The sequence below is a fragment of the Papio anubis genome, chromosome 7, assembly GCF_008728515.1.
Source record: "Papio anubis isolate 15944 chromosome 7, Panubis1.0, whole genome shotgun sequence".
Classification (NCBI taxonomy): Eukaryota; Metazoa; Chordata; class Mammalia; order Primates; family Cercopithecidae; genus Papio; species Papio anubis.
The window spans coordinates 79814605-79833379 of NC_044982.1; positions in this window are offsets into that span (position 1 = coordinate 79814605).

Genomic DNA, 18775 nt, shown 5'->3' on the forward strand with positions numbered 1-18775 from the left:
TTTGGATATTAAGCCTAGGGAAGCAGAGAATCAGGCTAATGGTAATCTCAGGAAGAAAAAGACCAAATAGGTTGAGAAAAAAAAATCATTTGTTGTTCATCCATTAAAGTAGGTAAGACTTAACAGTCCTTCAAGAAATCCATAAACTAGAGAACTCCTGCAACACGGTCTCCCAATTTTTCTAGATATTCCTTGAAATGAGTAAGCCTCTTGGATCATGTATGAATTAGCATGAGATGCTATAGCAAAATACTATAGATTGGCTTAAGCAACAGATATTTATTTCTCACAGTCCTGGAGGCTGGGAAGTCCAAAATCAAGGTGACTGAAGATTCAGTTCCTGATGAGGAAAAGCAGAGAAAAGTTACTCGCCTGGATGGGAAAGGACTGACAAGGCAAGCAGTGCTTACTTTTAAAGCAAACATTACCTATGAAAGAATCATCACATAGTATAATTCAAGAGAAAACAGGGAGGCTCCCACCTCCCACTGTTTCCACCATACAAATTCAAATAATCATTAAGTTGAAATAAAATTATAGGATAGATTAAGGGGGTGGTATATGGAGAGGTTACAAAACATGTGAGGACTAAACTCTGATTTTTATCTTGCCCAAATTCGTATCTGAAGGGTCTGGGGAGTCATGCCATACAAATCATAAATTCATATCAGATGGGTTTTATTTAACCCTGTGTATCATAATTTACTTTCCAATCTGACTCTAGCATAACATTACGAGACAAAGAAGAAAATCAAAATATTTTACCCCAAAACATGTTTGTTTTCCACATTTTGAAATATTTGAAATGGCCCTGCAGTGGCCCTCCTGTTCTTTGTGGCGGAGAATTTGCATCTGTAAACAATCTCTATTAACATAGCTAGATCTCTTTCTTCCAGACCCTCCCAATCCTAAAGAGATTAACTAAGATCTGAATAAGAAATATTTGTCATCTATTGTCTCTAAGGGCAGCCACTATAAGACTTCAAAAAACTTTGGCCTCCACAGTCTTTTATCTTAACCTGAACATTCTCCTTTTATTGATCCCGGGTCTTCAAACAAACTCAACCAATTGTCAACTAGAAAAATGTTTAAATTCACCTGTAGCCTAGAAGCCCCCACTTTGGGTTGTCGTGCCTTTCTAAACCAAACCAATATATTTATTAAATGTATTTGATTGATGTCTCGTGCCTCTCTAAAATGTATAAAACCAAGCTGCGCTCTGGCCACCTTGGGCACATGTTCTCAAGGACGTCGTATGGACTGTGTCATGGGCCATGATCACTCACATTTGGCTCAGAGTAAGTCTCTTCAAATATTTTACAGAGTTTGACTCTTTTCGTCGACACACATCGACATAGGTTAATAGGCAAAACTGGGCTCCAAGCTCGGCGGTACTCGTCAGCCTGCTTTTGAGCACAAACCCTGCACATGTCTTTCTTTATTTAGCTAAACTTCTAATATTTAGCTAAACTTCACTGAGAGAATTTTGATGAAAGGTGCTGAGGAAAGAAAAGGTAATTTTTAATTGGAGACACTACAGAGATAGAAGGGCATACGTATAAGACACTGAACAGCTAAAGGCAACAAGAAGGCATTTATGAGAAGAGAAAATTGCAGATGACCAGAAGGGAATAGTAAAAGAAGAGACAACCGTGGGTGAAAGGGTTCAGATTTTACTGACGACTAGCCTGGCTCTCTTCCTATTTTAAATGAAGCACAGCACTCAACAAACACTTCTCAAGAACTCAGGACCCACTAACTTTGACGTGCCTTATGGTGCACAAAACCAGCAACAGAGAGGCAAGGAGAAACTGGACCAGGAATCAGGAGACCTCAACATGATTTGTTGACTTGGGGAGGTAATCGTGTCTCTCTGAGGCCTAGTCCCCAGGTTGTACTCTCTCAGGCAGAATTTTTCAACCATGACACTATTTACATTTTGAATCATATCATTCTTTGCTAAAGTGGCTCCTGTGCATTGCAGGGTGTTTAGCAGCACCCCTGGCCTCAACCCCTTCAGTAGTGATGAGCTAGAATGTCTTCAAATACTGTCAAATGTCCCATGGAGAGCAAAATCTCCCCCAGTTGAGAACCACTCTTCTGTTATCTGTAAATCTTAAATTCTGTAATTTTATCTTTTTAATATGCCAGAGTAACACATAAAGAAGCAGTAAAGGGCACAATATTTGAAGTCAGTGTTTTGGGGGTGAAATCTCTCTTTACCACTGGGAAATTACTTTGGGTAACTTAACTCATTTTTGAAATGAGACTGGTAATGCCTACTTCATAGTGTTTATGAAGGGATTAATGTATGTGATGTGTCAAGAACAGCATCTTTCTCATAGTATGCAATGTTTGGTGTACATAGAAGACCCTTTGATTTGCTTCCCCAAGTGGTTCTTTGGGGATGCATAAAAGACACTTTTGACTTACTTTCCCAAGCTAACTGTAATATTAAATCTGAGTACATATGTACCATTATACATGACTATCCTGTGGAGGAAATGGTGGCTACATTGTAAAACAGGAACTGGATTTATGCATTCATCTCTACATCTCCAAAACCTCAGCATAACACCTGGCATACAGTGGGTATTCAATAAACAGGTGCTGAGGAATGGATCAACTGATGGAAGAATGTTGCACACTGATAATTAAGTGGTCTGCTTAAGATTCCAAAATGTCTAAAAGTGGGTAAAGACTTACGTACATTTCTGATGCTATTCTTTATGACAAAAGATAGAGAAATTATGTGAAAAATACTATAATCATATGCTTGAGAATTTTACAGAATAACATTACTGATATAAGAAGTAGTTATAAAAACTAACAACTCTATAGCCATATTTCTTGCAACACCAGGAAATCAATAGAAACAAACAATAATTTGTTTGCATCTGTGGTCTGTGTCCCACTCTCCACTGATGACACTGGATGCTTAAGCTTCATTGGAGTTGTTCCAACTCTCTCTCTCTCTCTCTCTAACAGCTCTACAAAGGAAAATGGAAAAGCTGAGAAAAGAAACTTACGGAATATAATTCTCCCAGCAATAAGGATTTTTATTGTCAATCTAAAAACAGCTGACACTGCCTGAAAGTAGGGCCATAAAAATAAAATACAGCAGACACCCTCCATTTGCCTACACTTGAAGGAAATGAGAAGCTCTCACAATTGGCAACTTACATTACTACATTTGGTAGTTTTTAACAAAGGAAAAGGGGAGACAAACTCTGCTGAGCCTTAAGATACCTCCTTGCTTTTCATGTTGAAGCAGTTTAATTCAAGGACTTATACATGACAAATAAATCTTCATAATGAAAATGTAGTTCATCTTGTTCCTATTTCTTACTTGAGTATCATTTTCAGCTCCTCATAGGACTAGAAAAGCAACTCTTGCCCTAAGATGGCTGGATTCATTTTATTTTCTACTTTCAAAACTAAAATTACTTAGGGTCAAAACTTTGACTTCCTCTCCTATTGGTCTCCCTGTATATTCCAAATATTCACTAGTCTTCCCAAGATTTCTAGTCTTCCTCCTGCTGAAAGGAACCTTTCTTCCTACTTCCCTGAAAAATACAGTCTGTCAGGAGTTAAGTGCCTCAATTTGCTTCTTAAAAATATATGTTCGTGTGTTCTCATTGTTCAACTCCCACTTATGAGTGAGAACATGCAGTGTTTGGTTTTCTAAAACTGGTGATCAGCAGCTTCTGAATAAAAGTCAGAAGTTGGATGAGCGGGCTCAAGCATGCATACCAAGAGGCAAAATCATGGAGTTTAACTGGTGTATGACCTTCTCTAGGAACACTCAACTGGTAAAGGAAAAATGCCTCAAGTGAGCATGTGCACAACTTCAGTAAGCACGCTGAACATGCAGCCCCTCCAAAGTGCTGGCAGGCCACTGTGCATGTGGACAGCCCACTCCAAGGGAAGAATCAGCGGAGAAGGGGTGCAACCCCCAAAAGCAAGCCATCATATAAAACCCTGAGTCAAAGTTCAAATCACACATGTGAATCAGGTGGCCCACTTGGCTCTCTTTCAAGTACATTTTCTTTTGTTCCTGCTCTAAAACTTTTTGAAAAACTTTCACTCCTGCTATTAAAAAAAAAAAAAAAAAAAATCTTCATTTCAGACCTTCTCAGATTAGCTAAATTTTATCTCATCTGCTTCTCGGGGATAATAATCCATCAAGTCTTCCCTTTCCTGCCCAAATGACCATCATCTCCTTTTCAATAAACTCTTTTCTTCCAAATGCAAATCTACTCAAATCTTTCTGAGCATAAAAACTTGTACCCTGCATGTCCCTCTAGCTTCCCTCTGGCATCCTGGAGTTCCTTAGGAGTTATCATCTGGAAAGAATAATTGTTATTCTCTTTCAATGCCTCAGTTGCAGCATGACTCTTCCCATTCTAATGAAGCCTCTACTCCCATTCACTGAAGTCGTTGTTGGGAAGATCAGTAACGATCTCCAATTTTCCAAAATGTTGGTTATTCATGTGACAAATGCAAAACAATTAACTTGCAGGTATTATCAGGCATTCTCCCTCCCTAACCAAAGGTTTTCAATTTTGACCTCTTTGTTTCTCTTACTTTTCATTTGAAGAGAGTTCTAGATTTTATGATGTAAGGTCAGGGAGAAAGAGACAGAGTGTAAGATGAAAGGCAAAGAGCTACAGATGGTGAAGGAAAGTTGAGAGGATGTTTCAAAAAAGAGCAGATATACTGAGAGAAGTGGACAAGAAGCTCAGAAATTTTGGTGTGGTTATAAATTCCCTCCATAATATTAGACAAATAAATGGAAAACTGGGTTGTTCTGAAATCTTTTTATTGCTTTAAGATGTGTTATTTTTATTATGACATTTATCAAATAGTAGACAATTGTTACGCTTAGCTTACCTGACTTCTCATCATTTTACATGGAGAATTGAATCTTCCTGCTTGAAAGGTTTAATTTGTATACTTCTGTAACTTTCTTGACCTCGTCTTACATCTCTGGCATTCTTATTCATACCACGCATAAACTTTCTTCTTTCCTATCCAAGGAAGTCCATGATTGGAGACTTCATTTCACCAAAGCCATCCTCACCTTGCACTGACAGGATACTTGTTATGGGCTGAATCACATCCTCCTGAAATTTATATGTTGAAGTCCTAACCCTTTAGTATCTCAAAATGTGACTATATTTGGAGATAAGGTTCTTCAAGGATGTGATTATGTTAAAATATGGTCCTTAGGATGGGCCTTAATCCAGTCTAATTTCCTCCTTATGGAAGAAGAAATTCACACACAGAGACACAAGGAGTGTGGATACACAGGAAAAAAAAGGCCACATGAGGACAGAGCAAGAAGGTGACCATCTGCAAGCCAATGAGAGGGTCCTCAGAATAAAATCAAACCTGCCAAGACCTTGATCTTGGACTTCTAGCCTCTAAAACTGTGAGAAATTTCTGTTGTAGTCTGTGGTATTTTGTCATAGCAGCTCTAGCAAACTGATACAATGCTTATTTTGTGTGTGTGAGTGTGTTAGACCAAACACAGATTAAGTTCCGATTGAAGTCTGGTTTTAATTCTATATTATGAAACAGAATCATAGGATATTAAAGTTGGAAATTTTTTAGGGATCATTTAGTAGAGTAAAGTTTTTTGTTTTCATTGTTGCAAAGGTCACTAAATTCATTTGTAAAATTTATGAAAGTCAAAGCCCCTTAGTCGACAATATGAATATGAGCACATATATATATATTTATGCATATATTTTATTTCATTATGAACTGACTTTTTCACTTAAGCAATTTTTTTTACTTTATGAATAAATAATTCTTCTCATTTTTCAGGCAAAAACTAATGACTGCTTCCTGAAATAAAATGGAAAGAAATTGCATTGTAGAAACAAAAAGAAAAATAATTCTCCTCAATATGAAATTTCAAAGAAGCTGATTTAAAAGTTTTAGTTTTCTTTGACATGGCACAGAGAATGTATCTTGGATGCTCCATGGATTTCTGATTTTGCTGTTGCCTGGCAGCAAGAAATAGTGAAAAATCTAGCTCCCTGAATAAGATGACATTGTCATATTATACAGAATTAAAATTCGCATTACCGTCTTTGCCCCTCAAAGATAGAGATCTGTGAAGAAAAAAAACACACACACAACACATTCTCTAGGACCCTTCTGATAAATTCTACTCACATCACTTTCCCCAGTCAGTAAGGTCATCTTTGCCAAGTACTGCATCACTGATCCTGTCTATTTCAGCTTGAAAATAAAATAAATCCATATTTCAAAGTTGAGGTCATCAGAGCAGTGGTAACTTCCAAACACGTTTTTTCGGTACTTTGATATATCCAAAGATTTCTGCCAATGGATAAAATGACAAAACTGTCACTCTCAACTCCAGGCTCTAGAAGAACTTCTGAAATTTAAAAGGGTATATGTTCCACAGCTCCTATCCTACTCTTGCAGAAATAAAAAGGACCAAAAGAACTCCTTGTTTTCAAAAGCATTTACAGGCAAATGGCAGGACCTTAAATCAGAAGATAATGCCTTATTCATTGGACCAAAATATCTACCAAGTAAACCAACCCTTGAATGTACTTCTCCCTGTGAGGTTCTTCTGTGAATGAACTTTCTCATTCTCTCAAAAGTGAAACTTCTACTTAAAATTGAATCAAGCACTTAAAGAGGTGGCAAACTTCTTGGGACTTAAAAAAATTTTTTGTTGTTATGCTTGAATTGATGACAAAACTTCTCGAAAAGAAAATGATTCAAAAACCTGGCTTGGAGGAAATTGATATCATTCATAACAGTAAACAATATTGTTTTTAAAACTTCTGGCTGGATCCATGACGCTGGTGTATCTTCATGTCAATGGCCATGAGAAGTCATATTGGTGTAACTTCACCAAAGCAGAAGAAGCAGAAGACCCAGGTGGATAGTCAAAACTGTTTATGCCTCACTGGGGCATAATTATCTTAGGGGTTCTTTGTTTGTTTTTGCTTTTTTTTTTTTTTTTTAAGGGTTTTGGTTTCTTTGTTTTGTTTTTGTTTTTGTTTTTCAGATGGAATCTCACTCTGTCACCCAGGCTGAAGTGCCATGGCACGATCTCTGCTCACTGCAACCTCTGCCTTCCAGGTTCAAGCTATTATCCTGCTTCAGCATCCCAAGTAGCTGGGATTCCAGGCATGTGCCACTATACGCAGCTAATTTTTGCATTTTTAGTAGGGACAGGGTTTCACCATGTTGGCCAGGCTGGTCTCAAACTTCTGGCCTCAAGTGATCCACCCACCTGGCCCTACCAATGTGTTGGGATTACAGGCATGAGCCCCCACACCCGGCCTTGTAGGGTTTTTGTTTATTTGGTTGGTTGGTTGGTTGGTTTGGTTTTGCTTTTGTTTTCCCTAGACAAAGGTTTACTCAGCGAAAAAAATTTTCACCATTTTGAAAGTATTTATGGCCATTAACATTTCTAAAAGTGACTCATACATTATAACATTCCTTTGATAGTTTTGTTGTGAACAGAAACCAAGAAAACTAAGGTTTGACATCACAGACAAATAATAGTAGTGTCACCTAATTGTATACAGGAAAGAATATGACATAGTTGTAAAATCCTGCTACTTCAGGATATTAGAAGAAATGTTAGCAATTCTAATATGTGTAATATAATTTTTGAAAAACATTGTTTCCAATTTGTTCTGTGGCTACAATCACAAACTAGTGAAATACTTTCCATAGAATAAGCCTGTACAAAGTGTTCACAATTTTATGTGGCCTCATGTGCTTAACAATGTCATAGTAAAAACTTATATATATACACATACATAGTGTGTGTATATATATACACACACACACACAGACATACATAGTGTGTATATATATACACATACATAGTGTATATATACACACACATACACATAGTATATATATACACATATACATAGTGTGTATATATACACACACACTATATAAAGCCACAAACCTCACCCCAATGTAAAAGAATCATCAGGATAGCAAGCACATCACATGTGCTCATTAACCATCTCTTCTCAATCATCATGCAGTATTGGCCATTTTTCCCTCACTGGTTCAGGCTTCTTGCAGTGATGAGCAGCAATGGTGTGACACTGTTGTTTATACCTATCCACATTGTTTTGCCATTGCCCACACTGTGTGTGAAGGCTGCCAGCATGTGCCAAGGTGTCTCTTTCCAACCCCAAGAGAACAGATATCTGCATCAGTAGAGGTTTTCTGCTCCTGCCAAAGCTTCTGGAGCTGCTTACTATGGAAGCTATTGGCTCAGCCAGCAAATGCCAAAAGCAATCCAGGCCAGAGTTGTTTTCTCTGCTGAGGCATATACATTTCTTGCACCCTTGCTCTGAGTGACACATGTGCTGTCAGTACTCTCTGGAGTGCATAGTAGATACATTCTTTCAGTTTTCTTGAACCTCTAGGACTCAGACATAAATAGAGGTTAGGATTAAAGAACTATCTCACGAATACATTGTGATATATACAAAATTTGACCATACACATGTGCCTCACTCTCTACACATCTGTTTCTCTCTGTACAATCTCTTGATGCACCTGCCTAGTCCTACGGGTAACACAGGTAGACTCAAGCAAGATATCATACTATGTTATTAACCCGGTTTGCGGCTTATTTCCAGGTAGACACACACCACTCACTGCTCATTACTTTCAGTTTAACACCATTAGGAAAATATTCCATGAGCGGCTAAACCTTACTGAGCTTTAGACAAATGCTAAAGCTATCCTCCATAAATTGACATTAAACAATAGGAAATTAGGTCACTATATTTGCCACTCACATTCACACACACACATATACACAATTACCAAGTTTTTTGTTCTCACAATACCTACAATTGACCTATTCCATGTTTTTAAGTTGCCTTAACCACAATCATTACAGAAAACCATTTTACTTCCTAAAGCATTATTTCAAGAGAAGACATCACCAGCTACTCAGTTAGGAAATTAAAATCCTAGAAGCCATCTTATTTTCTTCACCTTCCTTATTCATCATACCTAATAGATTATGTCAACACTTTCTTTGAATTATCTCTCAGCTCTATTCTCTTCTGTCTTTTACATTTCGTCCTCACCTTCAGCACTACTTGTTTGGCTATTGCAATGGCCAGCTAGATCTTCCTGTCTCTCTCACCACACTCTTTCTTTCCACTTTCCATACTATTGCCACAAAGTTTTCCTTTAGTCATCTTTGTCCCTACCTTGGACAGTACCTGGTACATAGTAGCAACATAGTAATTGTTATCCACTAGGTAAATATGCAACAAGAAATGCTCAGCTAATGCAGACACTTTCATGAACCAGTTTGAATTCATTTGTCTTTAGTACACATCCCATTCTTTGCCCATCTACAACTTTCTGATATTAAGTTGCCAGATCAGCCATGACTGCTCTTTCCCCTGTGAGCTGGAAATACTTCTAATGTAACCAGAAGCTTCCAGGTTTCAAATGTGATATCTTAAGAGAAGTTTGGATGTAGGGACTGAGCTGGGATATCTGCTCTGCTCTAATCCTGCAGAGGCATGTCCTGAATAAGCACCGTGATTCAAAAAAGAAAGCAATTTGCCCAATACCATGATCCTCAAACTATGCAAACCAGGTGCCATTCAGGATGGAGATAAAGCTCTAAGGCAGCAGGATCCTTTCATTCATTTATCTGTTACAACCTAGTAGAAAGGAAGCAGGGCAGTGCCATAGAGATTCCTAGAGTAAGATGAAATTTAAACTTATTGTACTCATTATTTACTTTACTCTTATGACGCTTATTGAGGTATAATCCTGCATAGAAATATAGAAACTGTATGTTCTTTCTGGCTGTCTTGTCAGGATATTACATTATCTGTAGGAATGACAAATTAGAGTTATTTTTAAAATTTTATGCTGCCGAATCACACTTTGAAAATATTTTGTAATGAGGCAGTTTTGTTAGCTAGTTGAGCTGGAGTTGAATGGCTACTTGAATCACTAGAAACTAGAAACCATGCTAACAGCTAGGAATTACTAATGTAAAGAACACCTATGCTCTCAATGACTAGCATCCATTTGATTCCATTGACAAGCAGAAGTTTTCACGTTATAAGTGGAAAAGGAGAGAGGAACTTCGGCTGGAGTCAGGGCATCAGGAGTGGGAGGAGGAGGAACCAGGGGATTCCGTGGAGGTTCTACCCCCCACCTATTATTTGGGATTATTTTAGTACTTCTATGGATAGAGAGATTGAGGTGGGATCTGAAAATATCTTCAAGTTTGGGGTACAAGTAAAGCTGCTTTAGATCTAGGAGACAGAGTGGGGCATAAAGTAGGTAAGAAAGTCATTCCCTATATTCCACATGGACCCATGAATTACTCAGGTGTCTTGAGAATTAGAAGTTTGAAAGCAATTAAAACAATGACTTTGACCTTTACACTGATTCTCATGATGGGTATAAACAACAGTGAAGCCGCCAGAAGCAACTCGGTACAAATCAGAAGTGAACAAGCAAAAATTGAAGTAGAAAAGAACGTGAAGTATACTGTCGTGAATTCATCTAATAGTTGGCTTGGGACCCATGATGGACTCCCTCTGAGGGAATCTCATAAATTATCAGGAGACACTTTGAGGATGCTATTTGTAGGCAGTCATCCAATGGGAAAGCATCCCATTACACTTTGAGTATAAAAAGAAAGTGCTCTCTTCCTTAGAGTCACAAGCTATAAGGCCTAGAATATTTGGGTTATGTATATGGGACAATGTACACTCGGGATTTAGCATAAAAGAATCACAGAATCCTAAGCATAAACATAATTGGAATGAGTTAGAAGACAAGGAGGACATTGTCGCCAAACTGCTTGAAAACAATTTAAACTTGGGTTGTTTTTATATAAAAGCATATGTATTTGTGTGTGTGTATGAGTGTTTATGTGCAAGAATAATAAAGTAATATGTCATGAACTAGTAATAATGAATAATACAATGTATTGCACCTAAAGTTAAAATGAAAAAATAATCAAAAGATGACTTGAGGCCCATTAGCATAATTGAAATTTCATTGTTTGCTTTCATATTATAGAGTTATTCCATTATAAACGTAAGTATTGCTTTCATGATAGGGATGAATTCCATAGAAGTATATATTAAATGAAATGTGTGACCTAGGAGACAGGGGACAAATAAAGTAGACAAGGAAGCCATTCCCCATACTTCACAGAGAGCCATGAATTGCTTGGGTGTTTTGAAAATTTGGAGTTTGAAAGCAATGAAAACAGCAACTGATCTTTATATGATGAATATAAACATCAGTGAAGCCCCCATACTCAGTAAAAATCAGAAATGAACGAATAAAAATGAAGTAGATGAGAACAAGAAGGATGCTGTGTTGTGAATTCATCTGATAGCTGGCTTAGGACCCATAAGAGACTCCCTCTGAGAGAATCTTACTTTAACAATGCATGGTAGAAATGTTGGAGTTGAAAATGAAAATAATGTACATGTCCAAAAGTATTCAAATTAGAGTTTTTAGCAGCATTTATTGTTTGGCTCTTTTTTCCTATGCCTCTTTTTACATATATTAGTTAAAATGTCTTCTGTTTCTTCAGAAATTTTTCATAGTTATATTGCCCTTTGAACAATATTAGTGAAAAGTTGCATTATGGTTTTTTATATAAGTGTGGTAAGTTTCAGCACAGAAAGAGGTAAATAAATCAATGGGGAAAGACCTGAGGCTCCCGGATTCAGAGCTTATATCTGGTAGGTACCAGCAAAGGCAGATAATTTCTCAGTTATTCTAATCAAATTATATTATTCCCCCACATAACGTCCCTGTTCACACACATACACACTATCATAGCCACTGCTATTGCCTCCACATTGTAAAATGCCACTGTGACATTTCCTGTGCAAGGGAAGGCTGCACAAATGCTCAGAATAGGGCAGTATAGGGCTTCATGTACCTCACAGGTCACTTCAGGAGAATCTTCTGGATAAGCACCAGTAACCTAAAATGGCCCTTGGAGTGGCAAGAAGTAGTTTTTGAGAGCTTGGTCTTCCTGCCAGCGACTTGAGTCAAGTTTTGGCAACATCTTCCAAGGGCTTAGAAACCTCTAAGAAAATCCTCCCTGGCATTTGCCAGCTTTGCTTACAATGCATCAGCAAGCACCTGGGCATCAATTCACTGTGTTTTGGGGAGATTTATGTTCCTTTCTCCCCTTGGGTGGCCATTAAATGTGACTTCATTTTGGCTACAAATTTATTTTCTTCCATGTGCCAGCCCTAAATGAATTATTGACTTTATTAACCTATTATTTAAAACAAACATTTATATTTGCACAACAAAGATATATTTCTAAGATGTAGGATTAAAATTCATGCTCATTGAGAATAAATGCACATAGTACATTATGCTATGATATAATGACATAGTACAGGAAAAAAAAAAACTTGAGAAATGACATAATCTATTTAACAGTTCTGCATACTATCAGATCTGATACTATCAAAAAGGACGTGGTTTTATTTTTTCAAAAAATGACAAGTTATGTGTCTTTAATTTTACCTCTTTTTAAAAACATATTAAATTTGCAGTAAGGTTGCAAGAATTGCCCGTTTTGATTCACCTAGAAGCCCTATTTGAGTTTTAGTGACTGTTCCAGTAATGTCCTCTACAAAATGATCCAATACAGGGTCACATGTTGTATCTAGTTGTCATGTGTATTTAGTCTCTCCTTCAATCCAGGAGTGCTGGAGTAAACCGCTTCCCTGAGAATTTGCCTTTCTCATGAGGGTTCCAACCTCTGTCATGCTGCTATCTTTTGTATACGTTCTTCTTGTGAATCAAAACTTCACATAGAGTCACTTCCTTATTCAACCTTTGACCCCTACCCCCAGCTACCATCAGAACTCAGACATGCTTCATGGGTTTTGATTGAATTATTTGCATTTTACTATCTTCTTGTAAAGGGTGTTGAGCTGTGATCTGGCTAGCAGTTAAACTACTAGTAGATCCCCCTTGATCCTGAAGTTTGTTTCATGCTTTGTTAAAGAGGGTCCATTGTCACTTAGAGCTTGGTCCTATCTTATTGTCTAGTGATTATTTCTAAATATGGCCTTTCTGGGTATCAGCTAAATATCTCAGGTGTGTAAGGCCTTGTCATTCTGCCTGGTCCTAAATACTAAAATCTCCTGCACTGCCTAAACTCGGGTATTTCCCTTTAGCTATCAGCCCTGGAGCAGGTGCTGTCAGCTAGGCCTCACAGTCCTGCCCTGTGCAAGACACCATGAAACATCTACACTGCCTATAGTCCAATCCTAGAAAACAGATGCGCCATATATTTTGTCCAGTTTTGTAGTTGTTCACAGCGGGAGTGTAATTTTGCCACATGTTATTCTGTGTTGGCTAAAAGCAGAATCAATTATGTATTTAAAGGTAAAATTAATACGTGAAAATACAGTCAGATACATTGAACATAAATTAAATTGAAGTACACATATTTGGAATTTTAAAAAGGGTCTTAGTAAATGAATGTGAAAATGCTTTTAAAAATATTAAGCACATTTGATTGACTGCAGCAATACTTTATTTAGCATAGCTACATAGTTATGATTCTTCATCACACTGATCAGCCAGTATGGCAGAATTTACTCTCATGCAAATGAATACTGAGCCACTTTATTGCACTTTCTTCCATTTCCGTTACACTTTCTAATCTCTTTATTTTTGTTTACTCCACAAAAGTCCCTTTTAGTGCGATTACATCCTATTATCTGAAGACACTTTCATTATTTTGCAAAGAATAAGCAGTCATAGGTACTGCATGGGTTGCATTAAAATGCCAGCTTTACTGAGTGGAGTGAGTAAGTTCTCAGGTTAAGGTAAATCATATGCAAGTCCTAGTAAAATCCACCATTAAAACAATGGTAAAGAATGCAGAAACATAAAGTCATCAACCATCAAACCTTAACTGTATTGATTTGAATAAATGGCATTGTAGATAAAATACAATTCTGTAAGTACCATGCCATGTTAACTGGGACAGCACTAATTCATTTAGCCCTGCCATTTCTAAGAATGCATTTACACCACTAAGTTCAGCACAACTGAATAATTATTAATATACATCTTACTCTGGAAAATATCATCTTTAAATTCCATTAGACTTTTACTTCAAGTGTTCCAAAGAAAGGTAGAATAAATTATGGAAATTGATAATGATATTAAATGGTTATATATATAAACGCATAATTGGTTCATTTTTAAACATCAGTTTTATCACATATCATGGTTGCAATGGATTTGCAGGCTTACTATTGGAAGACAGTGTCAAGGATTGGAAGAATAAAGGTTGGAAGATTGCCCTAATTTAGTTAGAGGTGAGATGTGAGGTGTGTTTGCCCTTTTACATGCATGACCCCTAAGGTTCTCATTAATGAAAGAAGAAACCTCCATCTATGACTCTGATTATCCACATACAACAGAGAACAGAATGCATTATCGCAGGAAGCTCACTTTTGTCATGTAGCCACTTAAGACTCTCAATTACTTCTAAGTTTTCAGTAAGATGAAAGATAAAAACCACTGTTCCTTCAGGAGATACAGATCGTACTAAATAGTTTTCACTGGAAATGAGTTTAGCACAGAAGTCTGTGTCACTCAGCAGTGTAGGATGTAAGCAACATGCAAAGGACTCTCCTCAGAAACCATGGAGGATATCTCCATAGTTAGGAATTAAATTCAGCAGTAGTTAATGAAAATCCTACAAGGGCAGCTTACCCAAATGGGGAATTATTTTTTTCATGTAATCGAAGTACATAAAAAGGAAATCAAGGGCGGATTCAACTATTCAAGAAAGTGTTTATGTCTTGGAGTCTTTTCTCCTGTCCAAAGATGGCTACCCCATCTCCAAGGGTGTCTATCTTCTGGGCAGGAAAGTTGAAGAATAAAGGGCAAAAGACAAAGGCCAAAGAAGCAAGCAGGACTGTCCCCTTTAAGTAGCCCCTTCTCCCTTAAACAGCAACTTCTGAGTGTATCTCATTGACCAGAATTGTGTCAAGACTGTTTCTTCCCCACCTAGGAAGAATAGAGCAGGTTAACCAATTAGAGAGTTTGAATATGTGATCTATGGACCTAGGTACACAAGGCAAAATTGCAGGCCAACATGTGGCCATACTAAGAACGAGAGAATTTATAAAATTTTGTCTCAGGAGCAAAGAGAACTTACCCTGTGATCCCAGGCTACTGATAGTAAGACAGACCCCAAGAATAAGAATGGAGAATTTGACTCTAAAAAAAAAAATAACCAATCCAAAAGAAAAGACATATAAATACTAACATTTTTTTGGTTTTTCCAATGAGAAAGTCTACCTGTCACTCAATCACCCTATATTGCCCTCTAATGACAAGCCTCCACCACACACACAATTTCCAAAAAGATTTTTAATATCTCACACTTAAAACTCTCAGCCTGTATCAAAATATCTCATGTGGCCTGTAAATATGTATACCTACTATGCACTGACAAAAATTAAAAATTTTTAAACAGGCAAAATCTGTCAGGTTAGGATCATTACATATTCAAGGAAAGCCCCTAATAGGAAAGACAGACTAAAACCAACAAAAGGCAAAAGAAAGTTTAGGAAGAAATAAACTTCAAAAATATAAGCAATTAATGACATTAGAAAGATCATGCAACATTGAATCAATGAAATAATATCAAAGGGATATGATAAAGAAAATATAAGAGGTCAATAAACAAAACAGTTGTTAGAAATTAACACTGTCATAGTAAAAAATTTAAAAATTCAGAGGAAGAGGTAGAAAATAAAATCAAGCTAATCTCATGGAAAATTGAACAAAAAGTCAAAGAAATGGAAAATAAGAAATAAAGTGTAAGAAAATCAAGTCAGTTTAGGAGATCCAACCTCCCTCTCATGAAAGTTCCACAAAGTGAGAAGAGACAAAACGAAGAGAAAAGAGTTTTTGAAGAAGCAATATAAGAAAATAGTTTAGAAATGAAGAAACAATTTCCACATTGGAAAATAAGCAGACTGAAAAGAAGAGATAATGAAAAAAGATACAGCAAGCACAATGTTGTAAAAATTCAAAACAGAACACACGGAAGATATCAAAAGCTTACGGAGATTACATAAAAGGATACTGATTTCAGAACAAAATCACTCTCTGCAGCAGGAATATGGAAGACTGAAGACATTGAAAAATGCCTTCAAAAGTCTGAGGCAAAATTACTTCCAACCTAGAATTTGTTATGTAGCCAAAATACTGCATCAAATGAAAAGTAAAAATTAAAACATGTTTACTCATGTAAGATCTAAAAATGTTCATTTTCATTGGCTTACTAGTTTTTAAGAAACTACCAGAAGCTGAACTTAAAGAGATTGAAATAATAAAGAGAAAAAGCAGAGAGTCCAGGAAAAAGGGGATCCAAACCAGGTATTAGGCAAAGGGAATCCCATGTTAGCTGGTAAGTGAAAATCCTAGGATAACAGTTGTGCAGCAGGCCTAGAAAGCAGCAGCCCAACTTGGAGTAAGAGGAGGAGTAAGCTGACAGAGTTCTAGAAAGAAGTAGTAGTAAAATAATTGATGTATTTAACCTGGGTGAAGGAATGCTTTACTATATTGGCTAGTATGTTAGCTAATATAGAGTTGAATGAATTAGACATGTCAAATATCAAGCAAAAGAATAAAAGAAAGAAATATGTGGCAAACTGACTATACGGTGACCCCTGTGATCTTCAACTCCTGCTATTTTATCATTTCCCCATTTTAAGTTTGGATGGAGTCTGGTACCTGTTTCTCACCAATAGAATACAGCAAAGATGACAAGATGTCTTACACTTCTAGCAGACTTGCTCTCCCTTTCCTTCTGGCTTGAAAGAAGTAATAGGAAACAGAAATAGAAACAAAAAACAGCAATAGACTACATAAACTTTAGAAAAAACAAAGTTGTACTAGAGCACATATAAGTCACTATGTAGCTCAGCAATGAACAGTATTTATGGTACTAACAATGTAAATTCTGAATGTTAACTCTACAAAAATTACAAATTGAGAATGAGGGGGAAAGTATGTGTCTTAAATAATGGTGATGGTGACTTGAGTCTACTGATGTGGTAAAATGCTGTAGAACTATAAACCAAAAGCAAACAGACAGACAAATAGACAAAAAGAGTGAGTGTAAATACTGGTGAAATCCAAGTAATGCCTGTACCTAACTAATAGTATTGTATAATACTCAGTTTTCTGATTTTGACTATATACTATGGTTATGTAACATATTACTATTGGGAGAAGCTGGGTGAAGAATACACAAGAACTCTAATTTTTGCAACTCTTGGGAGTCTTAAACTATTTTGAAATAAAAACTTATTTTTAAAATTTTAAAAAGTATATGTTTTGTATAAGGAAGGTTTATAAGAGGACCAACACATCATCTTCATAGTAGTAGTATTAACAAAATCCATTTCTGGAATTCCATACACTGTGCCTTTTCCAAATACTAAGATGCTGTTATTTCATAGATTCATCAGCAGTTTTATTCACTCTTCTCAGTTTTCTGATCAGTGCTTCCCCTTTCCCTCCTCCTTGACTTCCCCCCTACCAACCCTGACACTACCTCAGCCATTCCAGTTCTTTTTGCTGTTAAGCTCCTGCAACTCCCCTAACTCCTCCCATTTTCCTTTACTTAAAAGACTGTGCATGGACATGCTGGGTGAAGCCCTCTGAAGTGAACTAATCTCCCCAGTGGGAAGGAAGGGATTTAGACCACAGGTAACACCAACCCTCCTGCGTTATCTGAAAGAGAAATCAAGACTGCTGCTATTTAGAGCTACTGTAAAAGGCAGTGGGCTTTCTCTGAGATGATGACCTTCAAAGTTCCACTCAGAGCAGCTCAACATAGTTGCAAGATTCTGAGACTCTCTCCAAAACACCAGTAACATCAGAAGTAATTCTTAGGATATCTTTGGAGAGAGAGCTGACATCAAAGAAAGTCATTGGGAATAAAGAACAGAGGATACATATTTATGAATTTTTATATTTAAAATATTTTACTTTCACTGATTTATAAGTCTGAACACTTTCATCAGTTTTATTTTTTCAAAGTGTGTTCAGAATTCAAGAAAGGAAATATTAGGCAACATACATATTGAAATTCCAATATTGTAATTTTGCTTATGTAGTAAAATTAAGACTCAGTACAAAACCAACTGACAATATCTAAAATTTTATAATAAATAAAGAAGAAGAATAACACACTATTTTGTTTGGAGATAAGTGCCAGAAAGTTTTGAAAATTGTCTTTATTCTACAGGTTATTGATGTTATATTTCTATATAATATGAAACCATGCCATTCTTTCTATATGTATTATAAAGTTATGATAATTATAAAAGTATGACACTGCCCAAGTAGTCAATAAACAGATCTATATAGCACTATAAAAATTCAAATTTGTTTTACAAATGAGGTTTTCAATAAAGCAGACCTCTGAAAGGAGGAAGGAAAGAAGTTAAATGATTGGCATACCTGGGCGCGTCATGTTATATACAGATAACCTTAGGTCTCATCTGTAAAACTAAGACCAGATCCTCTCAGAGTGGATAATGTCACAGAATTATAGGCCACTGGAGCAGGAGGGTGGAATAGGACTTTCCAGCACAAATGAGTTGAAAATTTTATGTCTACACAATATGTGCAAATGTGCACAGGAATGTTTATAGCAGTTTTTTTGATAATTGAC